Raw genomic sequence first — 26,235 nt, forward strand, 5'->3', positions numbered from 1 at the left:
TCCCCCCACTCACTATACTCAACAGTATTGTGTCTGCTGTGGAGACCTTCAGATTTCTGGGTGACACAAACTCCCAGGACCTGAAGTGGACACCCAACGTGGACACTCTTATCAAAAAGGCTCAGCAAGGTTGTATTTCCTACGTCAACTCAGGAAGAACAACCTGCCTCAGGAGCTGCTGATTCAATTCTACCCAGGAATAACCCAGTCTGTTCTCGGTTCGTCCATCACTGTCTGGTTTGGATCAGCTACCAAACAAGACAAGAATAGCCTCCAAAGAACCGTCAGGGCTGCGGAAAGGATTACTGGTGTGAAGCTGCCCTCTATCCAGGACTTATATGCATCTAGAGTCAGGAAGCGAGCAAGCAGCGTTATTTTAGACCCATCACACCCTGGACATCACCTGTTCCAACTCCTTCCTTCTGGTAGGCGCTTTAGATCTCTGTATGCCAGGACAAATAGGTACAAGAACAGTTTCTTTCCGTATGTCATCAGTCTTATGAACACTTGAATGTTAGTCTATCATAAATCAAGTCCACCTGTACATTCAATGAGATGGACCTCATTGTATATAGTTTATGATTATTTGCACTATTGTTTTTGTTTGCTTTTAATTCTGTACAGAGAGAGCTCAGGGAAACCGGCATCAAATTCCCTGTATGTGTCCTCATACTTGGCGATAATAAAGGATTCTAATTCTGATTCTGAAAACAGAGAGTGGGAATAAAGGGATTCTATTCTGGCTGGCTGCCAGTTACCAGTGGAGTTCCACAGGAGTCGATGTTGGGACTGCTGCTTTTTACGATGTACGTCAATGATTTAGACTATGGTATTAATGGATTTGTGGCTAAATTTGCCAATGATACAAAGATAGGTGGAGGAGCTGGTAATGTTGAGGAAACAGAAAGCCTGCAGAGGGACTTAAATAATTTAGGGGAATGGGCAAAGAAGTGGCAAATGAAGCACAATGTTGGGAAGTGTATGGTCATGCACTTTGATGGAAGAAATAAACAGGCAGACTATTATTTAGATGGGGAGAGAATTCAAAATGCAGAGATGCAAAGGGACTTGGAAGTCCTTGTGCAGGATACCCTAAAGGTTAACCTCCAGGTTGAGTCGACGGTGAAGAAGGTAAATGCAATGTTGGCATTCATTTCTAGAGGTATAGAATATAAGAACAGGGATGTGATGTTGAGGCTCCATAAGGCACTCGTGAGACTTGGAGTATTGTGTGCAGTTTTGGGCTCCTTATTTTAGGATGGATATACTGACATTGGAGAGGGTTCAGAGAAGATTCACAAGAATGATTCCAAGAATGAAAGGGTTACCAGATGAGTAACGGCTGGCAGCTCTTGGGGCTGTATTCCCTGGAGTTCAGGAGAATAAGGGGAGATCTCATAGAAACATTCCAAATGTTAAAAGGCCTGAACAGATAAGAAACAGAAAACCTACGGCACAATACAGGTCCTTTGGCTCATAAAATTGTGCTGAACATGTCCCTACCTTAGAAATTACTATTCTTTGATATTGAATTGAACCATTTGAATCTTGCATAATTCAATATACTGACACAACTTGTCGATGCCTGTAAGGAGTTTGTACATTCTCCCCATTTGTGTGTTCATCTCCGGGTATTCTGGCTTCCTCGCTCAGTCCAAAGAAGTGCTGGTTGGTAGGTCAACTGGTGATTGTAAATTGTCCACTGATTAGGCTAGGGTTAAATTGAAAGTTGCTGGGCGGCATGGCTCGAAGGGATAGAAAGGCCCATTCCACATTGTATCTCAATAAAATAAAGTTTAAAAATAAGACGCAACTGAAATATATATAGCACTGTACAGTAGGCTTGTAATCTAAGCGACTTTGCATTAATTCCACTTTTACGATCTGTGTGATTACCATAGAACATTACATTAAAGCACAGTACAGGCCCTTCAGCCCTCCATGTTGTGCTGACCCATATAATCCTTAAAAAAAGTACTAAACCCACACTACCCCATAACCTATTTTTCTTTCATCCATGTGCCTGTCCAAGAGGCTTAAATACCCCTAATGTTTTAGCCTCCATCACCATCCCTGGCAAGTCATTCCAGGCGCTCACAACCCTCTGTGTAAAAAAACTTACCCCTGATGTCTCCCCTAAACTTCCCTCCTTTAATATGCCCTCTGGTGTTTGCTATTGATGCCCTGGGAAACAGATACTGACTATCCACCCTATCTATGCCTCTCATAATCTTGTAGACCTCTATCAAGCCCCCTCTCATTCTTCTACGCTCCAAAGAGAAAAGTCCCAGCTCTGCTAACCTTGCTTCATATGACTTGTTCTCCAAACCAGGCAACATCCTGATAAATCTCCCCTGCACCCTCTTCTAGCTTCCACATCCTTCCTATAATGTGGTGACCAGAATTGAACACAATACTCTAAGTGCGGTCTCACCAGAGATTTGTAGAGTTCGAACATGACCTCTCTACTCTTGAACTCAATTCCTCTGATAATGAAGCCGAGCATCCCATAGGCCTTCTTAACTACCCTATCAACCTACGCAACAGCTTTGAGGGATGTATGGATTTGAACCCCAAGGTCCCGACTAGGAACCCCAAGGTCTCGACTAGGAAGGGGAGGAGGGAAGAGAAGAGAGCGGTAGTGATAGGGGATTCTATAGTCAGGGGGGCAGATAGGAGATTTTTTGGGGAAGATCGGGAGTCTCGGATGATATGTTGCCTCCCTGGTGCCGGGGTCTGGGACATCTCAGATCGGGTGCAGGTTATTCTCGAGAGGGAGGGCAAGACCCCAGATGTTGTGGTCCATGTAGGGACCAACGACATTGGTAGGATGAGTGAGGGGGTCCTGCGTAGTGAGTTCAGGGAGTTGGGTGCAAAGCTGAAGGGCAGGACCTCCAGGGTAACAATCTCAGGATTGCTACCTGTGCCACGTGCGAGTGAGGCAAGGAACAGAAGGATTATACAGATTAATACGTGGTTGAGAGGATGGTGCAGGACGGAGGGCTTCAGGTTTTTAGATAATTGGGCTTTGTTCCAGGGAAGGTGTGATCTGTTCTGACGGGACGGTTTACACCTGAACTGGAGCGGTACTAACATTCTTGCAGGAAAGTTTGCTAGTGCTTTTCGGGGGTGTTTAAACTAAATTTGCAGGGGTCAGGGATCCAGAATGCGAGAGAGGATAGCGAGATGAAGAATAAAGGACTATGCGGTTCCAGAATATTAAGTGTGTAGTAGAGAAAGGTGAGGCGGAACAAGTGATAAGGAAGACACATGTACAGAGGGATGGTCTGACGGAACATGGAGTAGAATGTGCAGAAAGAATAAGTAAATTTAGGAAGGACAACAAAATTCAAGGTGTGTATAGCCCGATGGGAGTTCGGGGAGCTGGGTTAAGCACAATAGGCAGCGATTTAAATAGAGAGAGGAGAAATGGGCTAAAAATTCTATATCTGAATGCACGAAGTGTCAGAGATAAGGCGGATGAGCTTGAAGCTCAGGTGCAAATGGGTAACTATGATGTTGTTGGGATAACGGAGACATGGCTGCAGGGAGATCAGACCTGGGAAATGAATGTACAAGGGTATACGTGCTATCGTAGGGACAGAAATGTGGGCAGAGGGGGTGGGGTGGCCCTGTTGGTGAGGAATGAGATTCAGTCCTTTGCAAGGGGGATATAGGATCAGGAGAAGTAAAGTCTGTGTGGATAGAACTGAGGAACAGTAAGGGCAAAAAGACCCTAATGGGTGTTGTCTCCAGGCCACCAAACAGTAGCATGGATATTGGGTGCAAGTTGAATAGGGAGTTAACATTGGCATGTGGCAAAGGAAATGTCGCAGTAGTTACGGGGGATTTCAACATGCAGGTGAACTGGGAGAATCAGGTTGGTTCTGGACCCCAGGATAGGGAGTTTGTTGAGTGCCTACAGGATGTATTCTTGGAACAGCTTGTACGAGAGCCGACCAGGGACAAGACTATTCTGGATTTAGTGTTATGTAATGAACAGGATTTCATAAGCGATCTTGAAGTAAAGGAGCCATTAGGAGGTAGTGATCATACTATGATGTTTTTATCTGCAATTTGAGAAAGTTAAGGGCAGCTCGGAGGTGTCAGTGTTGCAGTTGAACAGGGGAGACTATGGAGCCATGAGGGAGGAGCTGGCCAAAGTTAACTGGACGGATATCCTAGCAGAAAAGACAGTGGAACAGCAATGGCAGACATTCTTGGGAATAATGCACAACATGCAAAATCAGTTCATCCCCCGGAGAAGGAAGGATTCAAAGGGGGGAAAGGGACAACAGTGGTTGACAAAAGAAGTTAGAGATTGCATAGCATTAAAAAAAAAGGAAGTATGACAGAGCTAAGGTGAGTGGGAGGACAGATGATTGGGAAATTTTTAAGGAACAACAGAACTTAACTAAAAAGGCAATACAGGGAGATAAAATGAGGTACGAACGCAAGCTAGCCAGGAATATAAAGGAGGATAGCAAAAGCTTTTTTAGGTATGTGAAGAGAAAGAAGATAGTTCAGAACAATGTTGGGCCCTTGAAGAATGAATTGGGTGAAATTGTTATGGGAAACAGAGAAATGGCAGAAGAATTTAATAAGTACTTTAGATCTGTCTTCACTAGGGAAGACACAAGGAATCTCCCAGATGCATGGATGGGCCAAGGACATAGGGTAACAGAGGAATTGAAACAGATTGACATTAGGAAGGAAACGGTGATGAGTAGACTGATGGGACTGAAGGCTGACAAATCCCCAGGTCCAGATGGTCTGCATCCTAGGGTACGAAAGTAGGTGGCCCTGGAAATTGCGGATGCATTGGTAATCATTTTCCAATGTTCCTTAGATTCAGGATCAGTTCCTGAGGATTGGAGAATGGCTAATGTTATCCCACTTTTTAAGAAAGGAGGGAGGGAGAAAACAGAGAACTATCATCCTGTCAGCCTAATATCAGTAGTGGGGAAGATGCTAGAGTCAATTATTAAAGATGAAATAGTGGCATATCTAGAAAGCAGTGATAGGATTGAGCCGAGCCAGCATGGATTTACCAAGGGCAAATCATGCTTGACTAATCTATTGGAGTTTTTCGAGGATGTAACCAGGAAGTTAGACAAGGGAAATCCAGTGGATGTAGTGCACCTTGAATTTCAGAAGACATTTGATAAGGTCCCACAAAGGAGATTGGTGGGTAAAATCAGAGCTCATGGCATTGGGGGGAAGATATTGACATGGATAGAAAACCGGTTGGCAGATAGAAAGCAAAGGGTAATGGTGAATGGGTGTTTCTTGGAATGGCAGGTGGTGACTAGTGGGGTGCCACAGGGCTCGGTATTGGGACCACAGCTGTTTACGATTTACATCAATGATTTAGATGAAGGCATTGAGAATAACATCAGCAAGTTTGCTGATGATACTAAGCTGGCTGGTAGTGTGACATGATGAGGATGTTAGGAGAATTCAGGGTGACTTGGATAGGCTGAGTGAGTGGGCAGATTCTTGGCAGATGATGTTTAATGTGAATAAGTGTGAGGTTATCCACTTTGGGAGTAAGAACAGGAAGGCAGATTATTATCTGAACAGTGTAGAGTTAGGTAAGGGAGAAATACAAAGAGATCTAGGAGTCCTTGTTCATCAATCACTACTGTGCCCTCTTCCGCCTAAGCCCTCTGAGCCCAAGCCCTACACTCTGCGCCCGGCTCACTCCGCTGCCCGCAAACGAAGCTGCCCGCTTCTTAAGGCGGCGTTCTTTATATATCTTCCCTCCTTCCCGGGCCTCCTTCACGCGCCTGCACAGTCCCGCCTCTCAGAACTCCGATCTAAGAAGCAATTGGACAATTTGAAAATGGCCGCCACCGCACTTCCTCTCAAGCCTCGCTGTCCTCTTCCAAAAGAGGACAAAATCATCTCAGGCTCATTACACAGCACCCAATCCAAAACAGCTGATCCCCTGGTGGGCTTATGGTCAAGCTGCTCCAGAAAGCAATCCCATACAAACTCCTTCTCCTGAGATCCAGTATCTTCCTGATTTTCCCAATCCACTTTCATATTAAAATCTCCCATAATTATCTTGACCTTTTCCTTCTGACACGCTTTTTCTATTTCCAGCTGTAACTTGCAGTCCACATCCCGGTTGCTGTTTGGAGGCCTGTATATAACTGCTATTAGTGTCTTTTTACCCTTGCCATTTCTTAACTCGACCCATAGGGATTCTACTTCTTCTGATCCTATGTCCCTTCTTTCTAGTGATTTAATATCATTGCTTACCATCAGGGCCATGCCACCCCCTTTACCTACCTTCCTATCTTTCCTATACACTGTGTATCCTTGGACATTCACCTGCCTGTCCTTCTTGCCATCTTTGCTGCACAGTATCTTTGACTTATTACTATTTTCCTCTCCTCGACCCTAACACCCATTTTCATTCCCCTTGCCAACTTAGTTTAAACCCTCCCTAACCGCTACATTAAACAATCCTGCCAGGATATTAGTACTCTTTGAGTTCAGGTGTAACCCATTGTTTCTGTATAAGTCATGCCTCCCCCAAAATAGATCCCAGTGATCTAAGAATTTGAAACCCTGCCCCCTGCACCAGTTACTTAGCCACACATTCATCTGCTTACTTCTGCTATTCTTACCATCATTGGCACGCGGCTCAGGCAGCAACCCCAAGATTATTACTCTGGAAGTCTGGCATTTCAATTTTCTTCCTAGCTCCCAGTAATCTTACTTCAGGACCTCCTCTCTCTTTCTGTCTATGTCATTGGTACCAACATGTACCAAGACTTCCGGTTGCTCGCCCTGTCTTCTCAGAATACTCTGAACCTGATCCGAGATAGCCCACACCCTGGTACCAGGGAGGCAACACACCATTTGGGTATCCTTGTCCGGCTTGCAGAATCTCTTGTCTGTTCCCCTCACGATGGAATCCCCTATAACGACGGCATTTCTCCTTGCTCTCTTGATCACGGCACTGGGCAGAGTGCCAGAGTCCTGTTTGTTGTGGTCTTCCTCTGTCTGGTCAACCTCTCCAAAAGTATCTAAAACTATATATCGATTCCGGAGGGGGACTGTCACGGAGGTGCTGTCCACTATCTCTTTATAGGTACTATCGATCACCTCCTCACTTTCTCCAATTAGCTGAAGGTCATCAAGTTGTTGCTCCAGATCCCTCACACGATTCCTAAGGAGCTTCATCTCATTGCATCTGGAGCAGATGTAATCCTGGGGGAGGTTGGAAGTCTCCCAAGGTCCCCACACCTGGCACTCGAGGCACAACACTAATCCTAAATGCATACCTTTAATGCTACTGTTAGCTCTAAATAAATATACCTGTAACCTACAACGTTACTATAAGAGTCAACAGCCGCAGAAAGCCTCTTCCCGTTTCCGCCTAAGCCCATTGAGCCAAAGCCCTATCACTCTGTACTCTCTCACTCTGCTGCCCGCACAGACGCTGCCCGCTGGATACTGCAGTGTTCTTTTTAAATCTTCCACGCTCTGAGGTCATGCACCTACGCAATCGTGTCTCTTTTATCCCAAGTAGTTTGGAAAAAAAACCTGAAATTTTTCCCGAAAACCAGTAACTTACTCCGTATCATACGTATATAAGTATCATCTGCATACTTACTAATCCAGACACTAATCCTTGAAGAATGAATTGGGAGAAATTGTTATGGGATACAGGGAAATGGCAACAGAATTTAATGCATACTTTAGATCTGTCTTCACCAGGGAGGACACAAGCAATCTACCAGATGTATGGATGGGCCAGGGTCATAAGATATCAGAGGAATTGAGACAGATTGACATTAGGAAAGAAACTGTGATGAGTAGACTGGTAGGACTGAAGGCTAATAGATCCCCGGGTCCAGATGGTCCGCATCCGAGGGTTCTAAAAGAGGTGGCTCAGGAAATTGTGGATGCATTGGTAATCATTTTCCAATGTTCCTTAGATTCAGGATCAGTTCCTGAAGATTGGAGAGTGGCTAATGTTATCCCACTTTTCAAGAAGGGAGGGAAGGAGAAAACGGAGAACTATCGCCCTGTTAGCCTAACGTCAGTCATGGGGAAGATGCTTGAATCCATTATTAAGGACGAAATAGTGGCACATCTTGATGGCCGTAATAGGATTAGGCCGAGCCAGCATGGATTTACCAAGGGCAAATCATGCTTGACTAACCTGTTGGAGTTTTTTGAGGGTGTAACAAGGATGTTAGACGAGGGTAAGCCAGTGGATGTTGTGTATCTAGATTTTCAGATGGCATTCGATAAGGTGCCACATAGGAGATTGGTGAGTAAAATCAGAGCTCATGGCATTGGGGGCAGGGTTTCAACATGGATAGAAAACTGGTTGGCAGATAGAAAGCAAAGGGTAGCTGTGAATGGGTGTTTCTCGGACTGGCTGGAGGTGACTAGTGGGGTACCACAGGGCTCTGTATTGGGACCACAGCTCTTTACGATTTATGTCAACGATTTAGATGAGAGCATTGAAAACTATATCAGCAAGTTTGCTGACGATACTAAACTGGGTGGCAGTGTGACATGCGAAGAGGACGTTAGGAGAATACAGGGAGACTTGGATAGGCTGGGTGAGTGGGCAGATACTTGGCAGATGTCATTCAATGTGAATAAATGTGAAGTTATCCACTTTGGAAGCAGGAACAAGAGGGCAGAGTATTGTCTGAACGGTGTAGAGTTAGGTAAGGGAGAAATGCAAAGAGACCTAGGAGTCCTAGTTCATCAGTCAATGAAGGTGAATGAGCAAGTGCAACAGGCAGTGAAGAGGGCAAATGGAATGTTGGCCTTTATTACAAGGGGAATTGAGTACAAGAGCAAGGATGTCCTTTTGCATTTGTACAGGGCCCTGTTGAGACCACACCTGGAATATTGTGTACAGTTTTGGTCTCCAGGTTTAAGGAAGGACATTCTGGCAATTGAGGAAGTGCAGCGTAGATTCACTAGGTTGATTCCTGGGATGGCAGGGCTGTCTTACGCAGAGAGATTGGAGAGATTGGGCTTGTACACACTGGAATTGAGGAGATTGAGAGGGGATCTGATTGAAACGTTTAAGATATTTAAAGGATTTGATAGGATTGAGGCAGGAAATATGTTCCAGATGTTGGGAGAGTCCAGTACCAGAGGGCATGGATTGAGAATAAGAGGTCAGTTATTTAAAACAGAGTTGAGGAAGAACTTCTTCTCCCAGAGAGTTATGGAGGTGTGCAATGCACTGCCTCGGAAGACGGTGGAGGCCAATTCTCTGGATGCTTTCAAGAAGGAGCTGGATAGATATCTGATGGATAGGGGAATCAAGGGATATGGGGACAAGGCAGGGACTGGGTATTGATAGTGAATGATCAGTCATGATCTCAGAATGGTGGTGCAGACTCGAGGGGCCGAATGGTCTACTTCTGCACCTATTGTCTATAATCCAATTTACCACCCCATCATCCAGATCATTAATGTATATGACAAACAACATTGGACCCAGTACAGATCCTTAAGGCACACCACTAGTCACTGGCCTCCAACCTGACAAACAGTTATCCACCACTACTCTCTGGCATCTCCCATCCAGCCACTGTTGAATCCATTTTACTACTTCAATATTAATACCTAACGATTGAACCTTCCTAACTAACCTGCCATGTGGAACCTTGTCAAAGGCCTTACTGAAGTCCATGTAGACAACATCCACTGCTTTACCCTCGTCAACTTTCCTAGTAACCTCTTCAAAAAAGTTCATTAAGATTTGTCAAACATGACCTTCCATGCACCATGTCATGTTAGCATTCTTTTCAAGAGGTCTAGAATACACGAGCAAGGACGGGATGCTCAGGCTTTATAAGGTACTGGTGAGTGCCTTATGTATTATGAACAGTTTTGCACCCCTCATCTTAGAAGAAATGTGCTGGCAATGGAGAGGGTCCAGAGGAGGTTCACAAGGATGATCCCTGGAATGAAAGGGTTAGCATATGAGGAACATTCGATGGCTATGGGTCTGTACTTGCTGAAATTCAGAAGGATAAAACCTTTCAAATGTTGAAAGGCCTAGACCGGGAGTCGGCAACCCGCGGCTCCAGAGCCACATGTGGCTCTTTTACGTCTGTGCTGCGGCTCCCTGTTGCTTTGGGAAATAATTGGTTGTGGCGACCCTTTTCCTGCCACATCCGAACCGACTCACAATTGGACAGCCTACGGGGGTTTGCGAGCACAGAGCTTTGGAGCCTCTGCGCCATGGGGGGCAGGTTGAGGGAGGCTTAAAAGTGAGGCTGAAGATTTCGAATAAAGTTTTTTCCTTCGACTGCAGTTACCGACTCCGTGTCGTAATTTTAGCGCTGCGTGTAGCACACCGCTACATGGTCAGTATTTAATTAAAATGTATTTTATGTTAGTTTGTTAGTTTTTGAAATGTAAATCTAAATTTGAAGATTATGGTGATCTTGTACAATCTAAATAAGACGTTGTGGCGACCCATTTCCTGACACATCCGAACCGGCTCACAATTAGCCAACGTTCAGGCTAAGGGAGATAGTCTACGGGGGTTTGTGAGTACGTGTCTTTTGCAGCATCCGCGCCCATGGGGGGCGGGTTGAGGGAGGCTTAAAAGCAAGGCTGTTTAGTTCGATTAAAGCTATCTTTGACTGCAGTTTACTGACTGCGTGTAGCACACCGCTACAATGTGTTTTTATCGCTGGCTGTCCAGAGGGGAGGTGCTGAAACGCTTTGTCACATGTCTGGAAGAAGTGAAAACTTTCCTGGGCAGCAAAGGGCTCACCTTTCCTGAGCTGGAACAGCCAGAGTGGCTGGAAAAGCTACACTTCATGGTAGACATGACAGCGCACCTGAACACGCTGAACACAGCTCTTCAACGGGGTAAGGACGTACAGCCCTGCACATGTTGGAGGATGTTTTGGCATTCGAGCGCAAGTTGACGTTGCTTGCCAGAGATTTACAGAAAGGCACATTGTCTCACATCCCCAATTTGAGAGAGTTCAAACAAGGTCACGACATGATAAATTCGGAGTATTTACATTCTGCAATCATCACAATGCAAACATCGTTTGGGAAACGCTTCTGTGAGTTCAGAGAGGAAAAAAACACATTATCCTTCCCGGTCACTCCCCTAAGCATCGATCCATCCCTACTGAATACGACTGCATTGTCAGGTGTGAGTCAACCTGAACAAGTATGATAAATATTTTAATTGCCTATTATTTTACGTATATTCATATGTTTTCATTGTTCAGTGAAATAGTCCTTTTATTTTTCAGGTTGACAGCTGGCTGACATTATTTTTGGTTTGCTGCTGGCAGCAAATTTAAGTTTGGCGTTTTTCATAAATAGACGTTGAGTATTTTACTTAAAAGTAACCTTCAACCCAACGTCTTTTTTTCGGAGTTGAAAATGTTTTTGTTGCAGAAATGTAATTTCGTTTTCTCTGCAGGAGTTCATCAATTTCATAAATGCAACACATTATAGTTTGTTTATACATAGCATAAAGGCAAAACAAAACGTTGTATGCAGTGTTATTTCATTTTAAATGTCAAACGGGTTTTGTGGCTCCCAGTGTTTTCTTTTCTGTGGGAAACAGGTCCAAGTGGCTCTTTCAGTGATAAAGGTTGCTGACCCCTGGCCTAGACAGACTGGATGTGGAAAGCATGTTTTTCAAAGGGCAAGAGGGCACACCCTCAGGGTAGAGTCGCACTCTTTCAAAACAAAGATGCAGAGAAATTTCTTTAGCCAAAGGGTGGTGAAGTTGTGGAATTTGTTGCCACATGCAGCTCTGCAGGCAGGTCGTTGGTTGTATTTAAGGCAGAGATTGATAGGTTCTTGATAGGACATGGCATCAAAGGTTAAGGGGAGAAGGCTGGGACCTGGGGTTGAGGAGGAAAAGAAAAAGGATCAGCCATGATTGAATGGCAGAGCAGACTTGATGGGCCAAATAGCCTGATTCTGCTCGTATGTCTTATGGTTTTATGGTATAAGAACATAAGAACATAAGAGATAGGAGCAGGAGTAGGCCAATCGGACCCTCAAGCCTGCTCCGCCATTCAACAAGATCATGGCTGATCCAATCTTAACTCTGGTTATCACCGAATCCCACAAGGCAACAGTGCCAACCAACAGGGCACCATGCCACCCATTTTATTTTATTATTCATCCCGCCCAAACCCATGTGATCACCCGGGGAAAAAAAAAACGATTTGCCAATTGAGGAGAAAAAATCTGGGAAATTCCTCTCCGACCCATCCAGGCCATCAAAAACTGGCCCAGGAGATCACATGGCTGATCTAAACCTAGCCTCATGTCCACTTACCTGCTCACTCACCATATCCCCTAATGCCATTTTTATCCAGGAAAATATCTATCTCCGTTTTGAATTTATTGAGTGAGGTAGCTTCCACAGCTCTCTGGGGCAGTAAATTCCACAGCCCCACTACCCTCTGAGTGAAGAAATTTCTCCTCATCTCAATCCTGGAATGGCATCCCCTTATTTTAAGATTATGCCCCCTAGTCCTAGTTCCACCCATCATTGGGAACATTCTCCCTGCATCCACCCGATCAAGCCCCTTCACAATCTTATATATTTCAATAAGATCACCTCTCATTCTTCAGAACTCCAATGAGTAGAGTCCCAATCTACTCAACCTCTCATCATACATCAACCCACCCATCCCCGGAATTAACCTAGTGAACCTTCTCTGCACTGCCTCGAGAGCCAGTATGTCCTTTCTTAAATATGGACACCAGAACTGCACGCAGTACTCCAGGTGTGGTCTCACCAATACCCGGTACAACTACAGTAAGACTTCCCTGTTCTTATACTCCATCCCCCTAGCAATAAAAGCCAGCATTCCATTGGCCTTCTTGACCACCTGCTGCACTTGTATACTAACTTTTTGTGTTTCCTGCACTAGGACTCCCAGATCCCTTTGCACAGAAGCACTTTCCAGTTTCTCTCCATTTAGATAATAACTTGCTCTATTATTTTTCCTGCCAAAGTGCAAGACCTCACACTTGTCAGTATTATATTTCATCTGCCAAATGTCTGCCCAATCACTCAGCCTATCTATGTCCCCCTGCAGGGTTTCAATGTCCTCCGCACTCATTACACTCTTACGTGTATGGTCTTATATTCTATTCTCTTTGAAATATATGGCAACATTGCATTTGCTTTCTTTACCAGAGACTCAACCTGTGAGTTAATGTTCTGGGAGTCGTGCATGAGGGCTCCTTAGACCCTCCACACCTCTGATGTTCGAATATTCTCCCCATTTAGATAATAGTCCACACTATTGTTCCTTTTACCAAAATGCATTATCATACATTTCCCAAAATCTGCCACTTTTTACCTATTCTTTCATTTTATCTAAGACCTGCTACAATCGCATTGTTTCCTCAGCAGTACCTACCCTTCCACCTATCTTCATATCATATGCAAACTTTACCACAAAGCCATCCATCCCATTATCCAAATCATTGACAAACAATGTGAAAAGCAGTGATCCCAATACTGACCCCTGAGGAACCCCACTAGTCACTGGCGGTCAACCACAAAGGGCCCCTTTCATTCCCAGTCACTGCCTCCCACCTGTCAGCCATTCCTCTGATCATGCCAGTATCTTTCCTGGAAGACAATAGGATTTTACCTTGTTAAGCAGCATCATGTGTGGCACCTAATCAAATGCTTCTGAAAAATCAAAGTAAATGACAGCCACTGCCTCTCCTTTGTCCATACTGCTCCAAAGTCCCTCTGCAGCTCTGATGCTTGAACCTGCTCCCCACTTAGATCATTTTCTGCACAATTGTCACTTTTACTAAAATGTATTATCATACATTTCCCAACACTGTATTCCATCTGCCTCTTCTTTGCTCATTCTTCCAATTTGTCTAAGTCTTGCTACAATGGCATTGCTTCCTCAGCACTACCTACCCCTCCACCTATCTTCATATCATCTGCAGACTTTGCTACAAAACCATCAGTTCCATTATCCAAATCATTGACAAACAATGTGAAAGGTAGTGATCCCCACACTGACTCCTGAGGAACACCACTAGTCTCTGGCAGCCAGCCAGAAAAGGATTCTTACATCCACTTGCTGCCTCCTGGCTGTTAGCCATTTCATTACCAATGCCAGTATCTTTCCTGTAACGACATAGGATTTTAACTTGTTAAGCACCTTATCAAACACCTGAAAATCCAAGTAAATGACATCCACTGCCTTTCCTTTCTCCACCCTACTTGTTACTTCCTGAAAGAACTCGAACAGATTTGTCAGGCAAGATTTCCCTTCACAGAAATTATGCTGACTTTGACTTATTTTATCATTAGTCTCCAGGTACATCAAAACCTCACCCTTAATACAAACGTTGTAATGGACTCCAACACATACGCAACTACTACAGATAGACTAACTGGACTATAATTTCCTTTGTTTTGCCTTCATTTAGAAGAGTGGAATAGAACATAGAACAATACAGCACAGTACAGGCCCTTTGCCTCACAATGCTGTACCGACACTTAAACCCTGCCTCCCATACAACCCTCCACCTTAAAATCCTCCATATACCTGTCTAGTAGTCTCTTAAATTTCACTAGTGTATCTGCCTCCACCACTGACTCAGGCAGTGCATTCCACGCAGCAACCACTCTCTGAGTAAAAAACCTTCCTCTATTATCCCCTTGAACTTTCCACCCCTGACCTTAAAGTCATGTCCTCTTGTATTGAGCAATGGTGCCCTGGGGAAGAGGTACTGGCTGTCCACTCTGTCTATTCCTCTTATTATCTTGTACACCTCTATCATGTCTCCTCTCATCCTCCTTCTCTCCAAACAGTAAAGCCTTAGCTCCCTTAATATCTGATCATAATGCACACTCTCTAAACCAGGCAGCATCCTGGTAAATCTCCTCTGTACCCTTTCCAATGCTTCCACATCCTTCCTATAGTGAGACAACCAGAACTGGACACAGTACTCCAAGTGTGGCCTAACCAGAGTTTTATAGAGCTGCATCATTACATCGCTTCTCTTAAACTCTGTTCCTCGACTTATGAAAGCTAACACTCCATAAGCTTTCTTAACTACCCTATCTACCTGTGAGGCAACTTTCAGCGATCTGTGGACATGTACCCCCAGATCCCTCTGCTCCTTCGCACTACCAAGTATCCTGCCATTTACTTTGTACTCGGCCTTGGAGTTTGTCCTTCCAAAGTGTACCACCTCACACTTCTCTGGGTTGAACTCCATCTGCCACTTCTCAACCCACTTCTGCATCACATCAATGTCTCTCTGCAATCTTTGACAATCTTCTACACTATCCACAACACAACCAACTTTTGTGTCGTCTGCAAACTTGCCAACCAATCCTTCTACCCCGACTTCCAGGTCGTTAATAAAAATCACGAAAAGTAGAGGTCCCAGAACAGATCGTTGTGGGACACGACAACCCTCCAATCTGAATGTACTCCCTCCACCATGACCCTCTGCTTTCTGCAGGCAAGCCAATTCTGAATCCACCTGGCCAAACCTCCCTGGATCCCATGCCGTCTGACTTTCTGAATAAGCCTATGCCTTGCTAAAATTCATGTAGATCACATCCACTGCACTACCCTCATCTATATGCCTGGTCACCTCCTCAAAGAACTCTATCAGGCTTGTTAGACAAGATCTGCCCTTCACAAAGCCATGCTGACTGTCCCTGATCAGACCATGATTCTCTGAATGCCCATAGATCCTATCTCTAATAATCTTTTCCAACAGCTTTCCCACCACAGACGTAAGACTCACTGGTCTATAATTACCCGAACTATCCCTTTTTTGAACAATGGGACAACATTCGTTTCCCTCCAATCCTCTGGTACCATTCCCGTGGACAACAAGGACATAAAGATTCTAGCCAGAGGCTCAGCAATCTCTTCCCTCGCCTCGTGGAGCAGCCTGGGAAATATTCCGTCAGGCCCCGGGGACTTATCCATCCTAATGTATTTTAACAACTCCAACACCTGCTCTCCCTTAATATCAACATGCTCCAGAACATCAACCTCACTCATATTGTCCTCACTGTCATCAAGTTCCCTCTCATTGGTGAATACCGAAGGGAAGTATTCATTGAGGACCTCACTCACTTCCACAGCCTCCAGGCACATCTTCCCAAGTTTATCTCTAATCGGTCCTATCTTCACTGCTGTCAACCTTTTGCTCTTCACATAATTTAAGAATGCCTTGGGGTTTTCCTTTACCCTACTCGCCAAGGCCTTCTCATGCCCCCTTCTTGCTCTCCTCAGCTCCTTCTTCAGCTCCTTTCTTGCTACCCTATATTCCTCAATAGACTCATCTGATCCTTGCTTCCTAAACCTCATGTATGCTGCCTTCTTCCATCTGACAAGATTCTTCACTTCACTTGTCACCCATGGTTCCTTTACCCTACCATTCTTTGTCTTCCTCACTGGGACAAATTTATCCCTAACATGTTGCAAGAGATCCCTAAACATCGACCATATATCCATAGTACATTTCCCTGCAAGAACATCATCCCAATTCACACCTGCAAGTTCTAGCCTTATAGCCTCATAATTTTCCCTTCCCCAATTAAACATTTTCCTGTCCTCTGACAAGAATGACAGTTGCAATCTTCCAGTCCTCCAGGACCATGCCAGAATCAAATGATTCTTGAAAGATCATGACCAATACATCCATTATCTCTTCAGAAACCTCTCTCAGGACTCTGGGAAGCAGTCCATCTGGTCCAGGTGATTTATCCACCTTAAAACCTTTCAGTTTATCTCACACTTTTTCCTTTGTACTAACAATGGCTCTCACTCCTGCTACCTGACACTCACAGACCTTTGGTACACTGCTAGTGTCTTCTACAGTGAAGACAAAGTATCCATTACGTTCATCTGCCATTTCTTTGTCCCCCATTACTAATGCACCAGCATCATTTCCCAGTAGTCAAATATCAACTCTCACCTCCCTTTTACTCTTTATACAATTGAAAAAATTTTGATATCTTGCTCTATATTAATGGCTAGTCTGCCTTCATATTTCATCTTTTTCCTTCTCAAAGTGTGGTGCATGCAAGCTTGATTTCAACATTTCAGGGAAGTTTGGATAAGTACAAGGATGGTAGGGTTATAGAGGGCTCTGATCTCAATGCAGGTCAATGGGAATGGGCAGTTTGAATGGTTTTGGCATGGAGTAAATTGGCCAAAGGACCTGTATCTGTGCTGTTCTCTCTGACTCTAGTAGTGTGCCAGCAGTTGAGGCAGGTAAAATCACCATGATTAAAAGATACTTGGAGAGGTAGGTGGTAGGAAAGGTTTAGAAGGATATGGGCCAAATATAAGTAAATGCGATTAGCTTAGTGATCACAGAGCTGCTGGGCTGAAGAGCCTATTCCTATGGACAGGGTGGGGAATCCCTTCATTGAGTGCTCACTGCTTACACAATCACAGAACGAAACTAATGGTCACTGAACTTAAAGCACACGGTATTGGGGGTATGGTATTGATCTGGATAGAGAATTGGTTGGCAGACAGGAAGCAAAGCGTGGGAGTAAACGGGACCTTTTCAGAATGGCAGACAGTGACTAGTTGGGTACCGCAAGGCTCAGTGCTGGGACCCCAGTTGTTTACAATATATATTAATGATTTAAACGAGGGAATTAAATGCAGCATCTCCAAGTTTGCGGATGACACGAAGCTAGGCGGCAGTGTTAGCTGTGAGGAGGATGCTAAAAGGATGCAGGGTGACTTGGATAGGTTAGGTGAGTGGGCAAATTCATGGCAGATGCAATTTAATGTGGATAAATGTGAGGTTATCCACTTTGGTTGCAAGAACAGGAAAACAGATTATTATCTGAACAGTGCCCAATTAGGAAAAGGGGAGATGCAACGAGACCTGGGTATCATTGTACACCAGTCATTGAAGGTGGGCATGCAGGTACAGCAGGCGGTGTAAAAAGGCAAATGGTATGTTGGCATTCATAGCAAAAGGATTTGAGTACAGGAGCAGGGAGGTTCTACTGCAGTTGTGCAAGGCCTTGGTGAGACCGCACTGAGAAAATTTTGTGCAGTTTTGGTCTCCTAATCTGAGGAAAGACATTCTTGCCATAGAGGGAGTACAGAGAAGGTTCACCAGATTGATTCTTGGGATGGCAGGACTTTCATATGAAGAAAGACTGGATCAACTAGGCTTATACTCACTGGAATTTAGAAGATTGAGGGGGGATCTTATTGAAACGTATAAAATTCTAAAGGGATTAGACAGGCTAGATGCAGGAAGATTGTTTCCAATGTTGGGGAAGTCCAGAACGAGGGGTCACAGTTTAAGGATAATGGGGAAGCCTTTTAGGACGGAGATGAGGAAAAACTTCTTCACACAGAGTGGTGAATCTGTGGAATTTTCTGCCACAGGAAACAGTTGAGGCCGGTTCATTGGCTATATTTAAGAGGAAGTTAGATATGGCCCTTGTGGCTAAAGGGATCAGGGGGTTTGGAGAGAAAGCAGGTACAGGGTTCTGAGTTGGATGATCAGCCACGATCATACTGAATGGCGGTGCAGGCTCGAAGGGCCGAATGGCCTACTCCTGCACTTATTTTCTATGTTTCTATGAACCTACCTGATCTTCCACCAATTTAGCTGAGGACGCTACGAAGCTGGAGATCTTCCCACTCTTCCTTTTCCTGCTTCTCCTAGACTGGGTGGAGAGTTGTTCCACTGCTGATGTATCACTTTCAATGTAAACCTTCACCTCACCTGCCCGTTTCTTGAGTTCCGACCGCTTGTTCTTCTTCTACAATAGACAGGCAAGCATGTTAGCAAGTACAGTGATCAGAGTCAGCACTGGGGACTCCACTTGGTTAAGTCAGCTCTGTGGACCCCACTGGATCATGAGTGCAGAGACAGCACTGGGAATATGAATGGATACAATCAGCACTGGGCCCAGAGAATACTGTGCACTTTGCTGGATAAAGAGGGCAGAAGTGGCACTGGAATTGCCACAGGCTGATGTCAGTACTGAAGACTCCACTGGATATAGAAACACTGGATAGACAGAGAAAACATTCTACTCCATCTATGCCTCACATAATTTTATAAATCTCCAGTAGGTCTGTCTTCAGCCCCTGAGAAAAGCCCAAGTTTGTCCAACTTTGTTTTTTCAACATTTCAGAGAAATTTGGATAGAGGGGTATGGAGGACTATGGTCTGTGTGCAGGGTGACGGGACCAGGAAGATTAATGGTTTGGCACAGACCAGATGGGCCAAAGGGACTGTTTCTGTAGAATTCTAGGATTCTGTGACTCTAACCTTGCCTTAACAGCTCATACCCTCTAACCTAGGCAGCATCCTGGTGAACCTTCCAGAGTTCAAGAGTACCAGCTAAGCTATATCTGGAGTATTGCAGACCATTTTAGTCACCATTTCTGGTTCCAGGCAACGTCCTGGTAAATATTTGCACCCTCCTGAAAGCTTCCACAAACTTCCTACAATGAGACGACAAGAACTGAACACAATATTCCAAGTGTGGTCTAACCAGGTTTTACAGAACTGTATCTCGATACTCTTGACTCAATTCCAACCACACCATATTCTGTCTTAAACCCCCTTTCAATTTGCCTGGCAATTTGAGGGCCCTCTGGACATGGACCCTAAGATCCCTCTGTTCCACCACACTGCCAAGAATCCTGCCATTAGCCTTCAGATTCATCACTCCAAAGCAAATCACTTCACATTTTTCTGGGTTGAATACCATCTGCCACTCACAGCCCAGTTCTACATCCCGTTAATGTCCCGTTACAACCTACATGAACCCTCCACACTATCCACAACACTATTAACCTTCATTTCATCTACAAACTTGATAGTCCAACCTTCTACTTCCTCATCCAAGTCATTGATACAAATCACAAAGGGCAGTTGCAGTACAGACTCTCCTTTGTCTTTCCTGAGGAAATAAAAAGCAGTAAAGACAAAGGAAAATTGGTGGATGTTCTGTACTTGATCTTTCAGAAGGTCTTTGACAAGGTATTACATGAGGCTGCTTAACAAGCTACGAGCCCATGGTGTTACAGGAAATATACTTACATTGGCTGATAAGCAGGAGGCAAATAATAGGGATAAAGAGAGCCTTTTCTGTCTAGCTGTTAGTGAGTAGTGGTTTTCCACAGGGGTCTATATTCAGATTGCACCTGACCTCTACTCGTTAGCCTTACCCAATCCTTCCCCTCCACTTGAACTCCAAATTGTGCAGATTTAACTGTTTAATTAGAATGGGACCTTCTCTTAATGTTATTCATCACTAGCCCAATAGTTAAGATTCATAAGTATAATTCCTTTAATCATATCATGACATTAATTTGTAACAGGGTAGCAAATTGCACAGCATCAACACAAACAGGAGGTTTGAGGGGGACTCGCACCTCAATCTCACGTTGGGTGGGACCAGAGATCGCCTTCCCTAGACTTGCACAGCTGAGGAAACCAGAGTTTTTCATTTATAACTCAGCTCCTCCATTCTTGGCAATTATGTGAAGGACAAAAGATTGACAGGAGTGAGGATGGGACCAATAAGAGTTAAAGGTGGGAAGATGTGCCTGGAGGCTGTGGAAGTGAGTGAGGTCATGAGTACTTCTCTTCGGTATTCACCAATGAGAAGGAACTTGATGACAGTGAGGACAATATGAGTGAGGTTGATGTTCTGGATGATGCACCATCAATAACTCTCCGAGACGTGAGGTGAGATATAGGCTTTTATTGGCTGGAAGAAAGAACAAGCAGCAATTGACCACCATACTACATCCTGGAGACTGAGGCCGGGGCTCAGGCTCCATTCGCCTTTATACCGGGGTCTGTGGGAGGAGCCACGGTCAGTGGGAGGAGCCACAGGAGCAGTCAGCGGGGGGGGGGGGGCGGGGGGCCTGTCTAGACAGGGATATGTAGTTAACCACAATGGAGCATGTTGATATTAAGGGAGAAGAGGTATTGGAGTTGTTAAAATACATTAGGACGGACAAGTCCCCGGGGCTTGATGGAATATTCCCCAGACTGCCCCACGAGGTGAGGGAAGAGATTGCTGAGCCTCTGGCTAGGATCTTTATGCCATTGTTGTCCATGGGAATGGTACCAGAGGATTGGAGGGAAGTGAATGTTGTCCCCTTGTTCAAAAAAGGTTGTAGGGATAGTCCAGGTAATTATAGACCAGTGAGCCTTACGTCTGTGGTGGGAAAGCTGTTGGAAAACAATCTTACAGAAAGAATCTATGGGCATTTAGAGAATCATGGTATGATCAGGGACAGTCAGCATGGCTTTGTGAAGGGCAGATCGTGTCTAACAAGCCTGATAGTGTTCTTTGAGGAGGTGACCAGGCATATAGATGAGGATAGTGCAGTGGATGTGATCTATGTGGATTTTAGTAAGGCATTTGACAAGGTTTCACACAGTAGGCTTATTCAGAAAGTCAGAAGGCATGGGATCCAGGGAAGTTTGGCCAGGTGGATTCAGAATTGGCTTGTCTGCAGAAGGCAGAAGGTCGTGGTGGAGGGAGTACATTCAGATTGGAGGGTTGTGACTAGTGGTGTCCCACAAGGATCGGTTCTGGGACCTCTACTTTTCGTGATTTTTATTAACGACCTGGATGTGGGGGTAGAAGGGTTGGTTGGCAAGTTTGCCCACGACACAAAGGTTGGTGGTGTTGTGGATAGTGCAGAGGATTGTTGAAGATTGCAGAGAGACATTGATAGGATGCAGAAGTGGGCTGAGAAGTGGCAGATGGAATTCAACCTGCAGAAGTGTGATATGGTACACTTTGGAAGGACAAATTCTAAGGCAGAGTATAAAGTAAATGGCAGAATACTTGGTAGTGTGGAGGAGCAGAGGGATCTGGGGGTACATGTCCACAGATTCCTGAAAGTCACCTCACAGGGAGATAGGGTAGTTAAGAAAGCTTATGGAGTGTTAGCTTTCATAAGTCGAGGAACAGAGTTTAAGAGACGCGATGTAATGATGCAGCTCTATAAAACTCTGGTTAGGCCACACTTGGAGTACTGTGTCCAGTTCTGGTTGTCTCACTATAGGAAGGATGTGGAAGCATTGGAAAGGGTACAGAGGAGATTTATCAGGATGCTGCCTGGTTTACAGAGTATGCATTATGGTCAGAGATTACAGGAGCTAGGTGTTTACTCTCTGGAGAGAAGGAGGATGAGAGGAGACGTGATAGAGGTATACAAGATACTAAGAGGAATAGATAGAGTGGACAGCCAGTACCTCTTCACCAGAACACCATTGCTCAATACAAGAGAACATTGCTTTAAGGTAAGGGGAGGAAAGTTCAAGGGGGATAATAGAAGAAGGCTTTGTACTCAGAGTGGTTGGTGTGTGGAATGCACTGCCTGTGTCAATGGTGGAGGCAGATACACTAGTGAAGTTGAAAAGACTACTAGACAGGTATATGGAGGAATTTAAGGTGGAGGGTTATATGGGAGGCAGGGTTTAAGGGTTGGCACAACATTGTGGGCTGAATGGCCTGTACTGTGCTATATTGTTCTGTGTTCTATCCTTGCAAATTTCCTCTGCATTTTTACAGCCTCTTTTACATCTTTCTAACAGGTAGTTAACAACAACTGCACACAATATTCCAAATTAGGTCTCTCCAATGTCCTATTCATGTCAGTCGGTGTGCAGTGGCATCAGCACTGGACCTCGGGGTGTGTGGTCAGAATCTGGCTTGCTCCTTGCATGTTTCCCATTCATGCTGGATTGAGTGTTGAGCTAGCAACTTTGCCTTGTAAAAATAGACAAAATGCTAAAGAAATGGTAATGTTACTGCCTGATCCACCACAAGGGATGAAAAGAAACAACATTTTATACATCTTCAACATAACATCCTATCTCCTGTACTCAGTACTTTGATTTATGAAGGCTAATAAGCCAAAAGCTCTTGTTACAATCCCATCTACCTGTGATGCCACTTTCAAGGAATTATTGGTCTGCATTCCCAGATCCCTTTCTTCTACAGCATTCCTCAGTGCTCTACTCTTCACTGTGTAAGAGTTATCCTGGTTTGTCACTGGCAAACTATAACAATTTGCACTTGTCTGTATTAAATTCCATCTGCCATTTTTCAGCCCAGTTTTCTAGCTGTTCCTGATCCCACTGCAAATCTTATAACCATATAACAATTACAGCTCAGAAACAGGCCATCTCGGCCCTTCTAATCCGTGCTGAACGCTTACTCGCACCTAGTTCCACCTACCTGCACTCAGACCATATCCCTCCATTCCTTTCCTGTCCATATACCTATCCAATTTTGTTTTAATGACAAAATTGAACCTGCCTCTACCACTTCTACTGGAAGCTCGTTCCACACAGCTACCACTCTCTGAGTAAAGAAATTCCCCCTTGTGTAACCCCTAAACTTTTGCCCCCTAACTCTCAACTCATGTTCTCGTTTGAATCTCCCCTACTCTCAATGGAAAAAGCCTATCCACATCAACTCTATCTATCCCCCTCATAATTTTAAATACCTCTATCAAGTCCCCCCTCAACCTTCTACGCTCCAAAGAATAAAGACCTAACTTGTTTAACCTTTCTCTGTAACTTAGGTGCTGAAGCCCAGGTAACATTCTAGTAAATCTCCTCTGCACTCTCTCTATTTTGTTGACATCTTTCCTATAATTCGGTGACCAGAACTGTACACAATACTCCAAATTTAGCCTCACCAATGCCTTGTACAATTTAACATTACATCTTAACTCCTAATGCTCTTATTTATAAAGGCCAGCAAACCAAAAGCTTTCTTCACCACCCTATCCACATGAGATTCCACCTTCAGGGAACTATGCACCGTTATTCCTAGATCAATCTGTTCTACTGCATTCTTCAATGCCCTACCATTCACCATGTATGTCCTATTTGAATTATTCCTACCAAAATGTAGCACCTCACACTTATCAGCATTAAATTCCATCTGCCATCATTCAGCCCATTCTTCTAACTGGCCCAAATCTCTCTGCAAGCTTTGAAAACTTACTTCATTATCCACAACGCCACCTATCTTAGTATTATCTGCATACTTATTAATCCAATTTACCACCCCATCATCCAGATCATTAATGTAATATGACAAACAACATTGGACCCAGTACAGATCCCTGAGGCACACCACTAGTCACCGGCCTCCAACCTGACAAACAGTTATCCACCACTACTCTCTGGCATCTCCCATCCAGCCACCGTTGAATCCATTTTACTACTTCAATATTAATACCTAATCATTGAACCTTCCTGACTAACTTTCCATGTGGAAACTTGTCAAAGGCCTTACTGAAGTCCATATAGACAACATCCACTGCTTTACCCTTGTCAATTTTCCTGGTAACCTCTTCAAAAAATTTAATAAGGTTTGTTAAACATGACCTTCCTTGCACAAATCCATGTTGACTGTTCCTAATCAGACCCTGTCAATCCAGGTAATTATATATACCATCTCTAAGAATACTTTCCATTAATTTACCCACCACTGACCAGCCTATAATTGCTAGGTTTACTCTTAGAACCCTTTTTAAACAATGGAACCACATGAGCAATACGCCAATCCTCCAGCACCATTCCCTTTTCTAATGACATTTGAAATATTTCTGTCAGAGCCCCTGCTATTTCTACACTAACTTCCCTCAAGGTCCTAGGGAATATCCTGTCAGGACTCAGAGATTTATCCACTTTTATATTCCTTAAAAGCACCAGTACTTCCTCCTCTTTAATCGTCATAGTTTCCATAAATAGACAATAGACAGCAGGAGCATGAGTAGGACATTCGGCCCTTCTAGCCAGCACCGCCATTCACTGTGCTCATGGCTGGTCATACACAATCAGAATCCCGTTCCTGCCCTCTCCCCACATCCCTTGACCCCACTATCTATAAGAGCTCTATCTAACTCTCTCTTGAATGCATCCAGAGACTTGGCTTCCACTGCCTTCTGGGGCAGAGCATTCCACATAACCACCACTCTCTGGGTGAAAAAGTTTTTCCGCATCTCTGTTCTAAATGGCCTACCCCTTATTCTTAAACTGCGGCCTCTAGTCCTGGACTCACCCATCAGCGGGAACATGCTTCTTGCCTCCAGCGTGTCCAATCCCTTAATAACCTTATATGTCTCAATCAGATCTCCTCTCATCCTTCTAAATTCCAGTGTATACAAGACCAGTCGCTCCAATCTTTCAACATTTGACAGTCCTGCCATTCCGGGAATTAACCTTGTGAACCTACGCTGCACTCCCTCAATAGCAAGAATGTCCTTCCTCAAATTTGGAGACCAAAACTGCACACAATACTCCAGGTGGGGTCTCACCAGGGTCCTGTACAGCTGCAGAAGGACCTCTTTACTCCTATACTAAATTCCTTTTGTTATAAAAGCCAACATGCCATTAGCTTTCTTCACTGCCTGCTGTACCTGCATGCTTGCTTTCGTTGACTGATGTACAAGAACACCTAGATCTCGTTGTACTTCCCCTTTTCCTAACTTGACTCCATTTAGATAGTAATCTGCCTTCCTGTTCTTGCCACCAAAGTGGATAACCTCACATATATCCACATTAAACTGCATCTGCCATACATTTGCCCACTCACTCAACCTGTCCAAGTCACCCTGCATTCTCATAACATCTTCCTGACATTTCACACTGCCACCCAGCTTTGTGTCATCAGCAAATTTGCTAATGTTACTTTTAATCACTTCATCAAAATCATTAATGTATATGTAAACAGCTGCGGTCCCAGCACCGAACCTTGCGGTACCCCACTGGTCACAGCCTGTCATTCCGAAAGGGACCCGTTAATCGCTACTCTTTGTTTCCTGTCAGCCAGCCAATTTTCAATCCATGTCAGTACTCTGCCCCCAATACCACGTGCCCTAATTTTGCCCACTAATCTCCAATGTGGGACTTTATCAAAAGCTTTCTGGAAGTCCAGGTACACTACATCCACTGGCTCTCCCTTGTGCATTTTCATAGTTGCATCCTCAAAAAACTCCAGAAGATTAGTCAAGCATGATTTTCCCTTCAGAAATCCATGCTGACTCGGACTGATCCTTCTACTGCTATCCAAATGTGTCGTAATTTCCTCTTTTATAATTGACTCCAGCATCTTTCCCACCACTGACGTCAGGCTAACTGGTCTATAATTCCCTGTTTTCTCTCTCTCCCCTTTCTTGAAAAGTGGGACAACATTAGCCA

At 44.4% G+C, this 26,235-nt stretch overlaps 1 protein-coding gene across 1 annotated transcript in view; it reads right to left on the minus strand.

Annotated features, from left to right (window-relative positions):
* Nucleotides 1–18,753, minus strand: part of LOC132395227 (plectin-like) — a 430,787-nt gene extending 412,034 nt beyond the window's left edge. Inside the window, exon 1 of the mRNA XM_059971513.1 lies at nt 18,626–18,753. The gene's annotated coding sequence lies outside the window, so the exon portion shown is untranslated. The remainder of the gene's footprint in view (nt 1–18,625) is intronic.
* Between the last annotated feature and the right edge of the window lie 7,482 nt (nt 18,754–26,235).

This window comes from Hypanus sabinus, chromosome 6 (genome assembly GCF_030144855.1).
Source record: "Hypanus sabinus isolate sHypSab1 chromosome 6, sHypSab1.hap1, whole genome shotgun sequence".
NCBI lineage: Eukaryota > Metazoa > Chordata > Chondrichthyes > Myliobatiformes > Dasyatidae > Hypanus > Hypanus sabinus.